Genomic DNA, 5,418 nt, shown 5'->3' on the forward strand with positions numbered 1-5,418 from the left:
GAGACGGAGAGAGACTGAGAGAGACAGAGAGAGAGAGAGAGAGAGAGAGAAAGAGAGGGGAGGGGTGACACTGTCCAAAAAGAAATGTACTCTTTACCTGACTTATGTAACAGTAATCCCTCTGTACATCACCTTTGTAATAACAATAAAACATTTAAGAAGGAAAAAAGAATGCCACAAAAATTTACAATTTTAACCGGGTGCTGTGCTGGTGCTCATGCCTGTCATCCTAGCTACGAGGAGACTGAGATCTGAGAATCACAGTTCAAAGCCAGCCCAGGCAAAAAAGTTGGCCAGACTCATCTCCATTTAATCACCAGAAAACTGGAAGTGGCGCTGTGGCTCAAATGGTAGAGCATTTACCTTGAGCTGAAGAGCTCAGGGACAGCGCCCAGGCACAGAATTCAAGCCCCATGACCAACAAAAAGAAAAACTACAAATTTTATAAAACTTTCATCTATCTATTAAAAGAATAATAAAAGAAACACGTAGGCTGACTAAAATATATCCATACTGAGGCACAGAGTAATTTAATGGTCAAAAGTCAAAAACAAAGGGAACGTAGAAAAAGTGACTCACCACAAACAGAAGCACTTTAGCAAGATTAACAGCGTGTGCTCGCTTCTGCAGCACATATACTAAAATTGGACCGATACAGAGAAGATTAGCCTGGCTCCTGCACAAGGATGACACGCAAATTTGTGAAGCGTTCCATATTTTTGCAAGATCCATAGAAAGCCCACGGATTGGGAGAAGATCTTCACTAGACATACAACGGACAAGGGTCTCATATCTAAAATATACTTAGAACTCAAAAAAATCCCCAACAACAAATCCTCAAAGAAACAACTGCCCAATAAATAAGTGGGCTAAAGACTTAAAGAGAAACTTCTCTGAAGCGGAAAGAAGGATGGCCAATAGACACATGAAGAAATGCTCAACCTCCCTAGCCATAAAAGAAATGCAAATCAAAACAACACTGAGATACCACCTCACCCCAGTTAGCATGGCTATAATCAAGACCTCTAATAACAACAGATGCTGGAAGGGATGTGGACAGAAGGGAACCCTACTGCATTGTTGGTGGGAGTGTAAACTTGTTCAACCACTTTGGAAAGTAGTATGGAGTTCCTCAAAAGACTCCATATAGAGCTCCCCTATGACCCAGCAATCCCACTTTTGGGCATTTACCCGAATGATCACAAACAAGACCATACTAAAGCTACCAGCACAACTATGTTTATTGCAGCATTATTTACCATAGCTAAGATATGGAACCAACCCAGATGCCCCTCAGTAGATGAATGAATCAAGAAAATGTGGTATATATACACAATGGAATTCTATGCCTCCATCAGAAAGAATGACATCGCCCCATTTGTTAGGAAATGGAAAGATTTGGAAAAAATTATATTGTGAAGTAAGCCAGGCCCAAAGAAACCTAGGTCCCATGGTTTCCCTTATTTGCAATAACTAGTATATGTCTGAGATAAGCAGAAACAGTCAGATAAGTTGATGTTAGGTGAAATGAACCCCAAGATAAGGATTCAAATTTTTTTTCTTGTGATTGTTTCTACCATATTTAAAAGATATTTCTTTGCTGCTTTGTATGTCCCTCTCCCACGGTATAACCCGTTTTTACTGTATTTGATGTTGATATACTTTGTGGAGGGGAAGAGAAAAAACAAATCGTTTAAATAGGGATACAGGTGGACCCGTTGCAACAATGAGATGCTCAAGATGTTATGTCGAAAAACAGAACTTTACAACTTTGGTGCGGGGAGGGGGGAAGAGGGGAGGAAGGGAAATGGAAAGGGATGGGAAGGGGAAACAAAGGAGGAGGTAATAATGCTTGATAAGAAATGTACTCATTACCTTGTCCATGTAATTGTAACCCCTCTGTTCGGTATTTTCACAATTAAAAACAAAAGATTAACAGTGTATTTCTTATCAGAAGCAATGGAAGTATTCTAGTCAGCTCTTAGGAGGAAAAAAATGCTATTCAATTACTTTCTATACAGAAAAACCATCTTTCAGAAATCAAACCAGGTGCTAGGAGCTCATGCTTGTGAGCTTAGCTACTCCAGACACCGAGACATGGAGAATTGGAGTTTGAGGCCAGTCTGGGCAGAAAAGTTCATAAAACTCCATCTCCAAAATTACCAGCAAAAAGCAGGGCTGAAGGTGTAGCCCAGTGGTAGAAATATAGTCTATCAAGATCAAGTGAGAGGCCTTGTGTTCAAACCCCAATAACCTCAAGAAAAGAAAAGAAAAACAAGGTAAAGTGGAGAAGTTTCCAGGAAACTAAACACCGAGAGAATAAATATTACTTCAGCCCTGACTTACAAGAAATACTCAAGGAAGCTCTTGAGATGGCAAACAGATGAGTTTGAATGGTCACGTGATGTGCCCCCCCACCCTGGGAAATAAAGAACACAGGGCAGGTTAAGTGTGTAATTAGAAACAAGACATAAATACATTTTTATTTTCTCAGCTAATGCAAAACCATTCAACAGGATAGTATGTATTTAATCTATTGCTGCTCCTGTGACTTACAGAAGCAAAACATGTTTGATAATAATGATGTTGGCTTAGGGAAATGATGACAGATGGAAACTCAAATCCAGAAAATGAGATATTAAATAGGAAGATCTCAACAACCAGTTCCATAAATAATGTCTTCCCTTCTTTATCCTCTCAGCTTTTTGAAAAAAGCATTAAAATATTTAAGTAATAAGTCTAGCCATGAACTGCTGGACCAGTAACATTGCAGGTTATCAATAAGCACAGAAAGAAAAGAGAGAATAGAGCTGTATGAGCATAACATTTCACCATCTTAATGGAATTTAGTTAACAGAAACATGAAGCGGGCTCCAGTGAATTAATAACTTCTAAGCTCAAAAGTAACTATTAGTAAAGTAGCTAAAAGCAGAGAAAACCTCTCCATTTAACAATATCATTCTTCCAGTCACCTGATTATAAGCATTAAAATATTGCACTGCAAAATACTCAATGCAGAGGAAAATAGAAGACAATGACAAAAGGAACAGCCCATCAGAAGCACCAGAAGTTGAAAGGTTGATTTGGCGTGGAGTCGGGAGTCGGAGTACACCAACCACACCCCACGGGGCAGGGGGCAGCGGGCTAAGGAATGCAGCACGTAGACACTCCCAGGCTGGACTCCGGGCTGGATGGAGGCTTAACGCTATGCTGTCTACAGAGGAGTATTTAGATCCCAATATACAAGTAAGGTCAGAGTAGAGACTGTTCAGAGGTACCTCAGATAGAATGCTAAAAAGAAAGAAAGTGGCATTAACGTCAAACCAAATAGATTTTAGACAAAAATGTTCCTAGAGATAAGGATAAATGGCTAACCCATCATGAAGATGCGACAGTCACAGAATGTAGAGACCTCATAATAAATTCCTAAAATACACCAAGCCAAACCAGACCAAGAGGAAGTGACTGGCAGGCACAGGCGGACCTGAGAAGCAGCAAAGCAGTGCGGCCTCCGGGGCCTGTCCAGAACTCCCGCCCCCAGGGGCGGGCTTCGCTCTTGTCACTCACATGGCTAGGCTAAAACGGAAGACAAGATGTGCTTGGAGGAACTACCTTAGACAGAGTTGCAGTCTCTCACCCTGGGGTGAGATTCTAAACTCGTAACAGCAAGGAGTTTGACAAATATCTGGAAGCTGAAAAACAATTCAAAACAACCAGCCTGGTCAGAGAAGAATCACAAAAGAATGAGAAATTACCAAGATGAATGCAAAAGGAGTCCCAGGCAAAGCAGTGCTTAGAAGAAAGCCCGTGTCAAAAAAGAAAAGGTTCAGATCAATAACTTCAACTTCTTCTTTGAAACACTGGGGAAAAAGAAGAGTGAAATAACTCTGTAGAGGGAGGGAGGGAATAATGAATGTCCCAGCTGAAGTAACGTGATGCGGAAGAGACAAACAACAGAGAGAGCAGATGAAGCCGAAGCTGGCTCTTTGAGATCAACAAGATTGAACGGCCATCAGCTAAACAGCAAAAGAGAGAAGACGCCATAGCTAAAACCAGCACGAAAGCCGAGACATTACTGCTGAGCTCACAGGAAAGGCAAGGAGTAAATGGAATACTGTGAGCCCGGTGCGCCAGCCAATTAGTAAACTTAGTTGAATTGGAAAAAACATTCTAGAAAGACAGAAATTCCTGACTAAAGAAGAAGGAAAATCTGAGCAGACCTGTAAAAAGTGGAGAAATTGAACAGAAACTCCTCCCAAGCAAAACCAGGGTCTGTGAGCCTGCCCTGATGAATTCTACCAAAAGCCCAGACCAGAATTAACAGCTGTAATTTACAAGATCTTCCAGCAATCAGATGAGGAGAGGACACTTCACAGACAATCCTTAAGGTTAAGTTCACCCTGTTGACTACATCTCACACACACACACACACACACACACTCACACGCACAGACACACACACTCACATGCACAGACACAAACACACACACACACACTCACACACACATACCACTTCCACAGCTAAATTTTCTTTGAATTAGATGCAAAAATCCTGAAGGAAGTACCAACAAACCAAATATAGTGATGTGTGAGAAGAATTACATGCTGGGCACCAGTAATGTTTCCTTGGTGCTGCTGGTTTGATTTGGCATACAGATGCGGTGAACACAGCCATACACCGTGCCGATAAAATAATAAAGGCAAACCCTGGATGATCCCCTAGAGAGACGGAGAAAGGTTCTCGAGGAAGCGGTCTGCCTGCAGTATCCCGCTGAGGAGCCGTGGTGAGAGGCCCTGGGTCGGGAGAAGAGCTGTGGGCACAGCCGGCCACGCGTGTGGGAGGCTGACCACTCACTCCCTGGTCAGGACCAAGACAGGAGGCCCACACCGGCCAGGTTCTCTTAACAGTGGAATCAGAAAATAAAAGGAATTTAACCCATTTACGTCGGAAAGGTGGGAGACAGTCTCTGTGTAGAGATGATGTGACTTTGTATGGAGAAATCCTGAAGAATCCACAAGCAAACATGCAAAAGGCAAAATAAAACAAAGAAACTTCAAATGAAGAAACAAGCTCAGCAAGGTCCTGGCTGCAAGAAGCCCTGTTGTTAAATTTCTACGTGCTTGTAATCAGCAGTCCAAAGCTGGATGTAAGAGAGCCATTTCATTTACCATAGCTTCGAAAAATGGAAAGATACAAAAAGAAAAGAAATTTAAGGAAAACTCAGTAAAACTGGAAAACATTCTTAAAAGGAATTTCTTACAACCTGAATGAAAAGCAGATTTCCACGTTCATGGATCAGAGGACCTGATGTTGTGATGGTAATATTTCCCACATCCAATTTCAATATCAAAGCAATCGTTATCAAACTCTCAGCTGGCTTCTTTGTAGAAGAAAATCTCAGAGGGCTGCTGAAAGCC

The 5,418-nt window shown here is 41.7% G+C and overlaps 1 non-coding gene across 1 annotated transcript; it reads left to right on the plus strand.

The window, feature by feature from the left end:
• Nucleotides 1-614: 614 nt before the first annotated feature.
• On the plus strand, nt 615-721 carry LOC122123677. The gene has a single exon (XR_006150431.1). It is a non-coding gene; the product is annotated as a U6 spliceosomal RNA (small nuclear RNA).
• The last annotated feature ends 4,697 nt before the right edge of the window (nt 722-5,418 follow it).

Source organism: Dipodomys spectabilis, unplaced genomic scaffold (genome assembly GCF_019054845.1).
Source record: "Dipodomys spectabilis isolate Male_0828 unplaced genomic scaffold, ASM1905484v1 ptg000230l, whole genome shotgun sequence".
NCBI classification, from domain to species: domain Eukaryota; kingdom Metazoa; phylum Chordata; class Mammalia; order Rodentia; family Heteromyidae; genus Dipodomys; species Dipodomys spectabilis.